Here is a 278-nt window from a genome sequence, read left to right on the forward strand (position 1 = left end):
GGCCGAAGTGAGCAGCTGGTGGGGAATGCAAATGGCTCCCGGAGAAACATAAGATACAGGGGGATTTTCATTCCCTCCTCGAGTGTGTGGAAGGAGCTGGACATACGTTTCACGCTCCTAATCCTTCTTTTACATTTTTAGTCATACTCCTATTAAACAACTAATTAATGCCCAGAATCACCAGGGAATACATTAGACATGCTGCCGCGGAAGAGGGGTTCCAGGGTGTCTGGAAACTATGGAGCCGACTTAATAGGCGGATTTAAATTTTTTTTTCC

Source organism: Egretta garzetta, unplaced genomic scaffold, assembly GCF_000687185.1.
Source record: "Egretta garzetta isolate BGI_Z169 unplaced genomic scaffold, ASM68718v1 scaffold41, whole genome shotgun sequence".
Taxonomy (NCBI): Eukaryota; Metazoa; Chordata; class Aves; order Pelecaniformes; family Ardeidae; genus Egretta; species Egretta garzetta.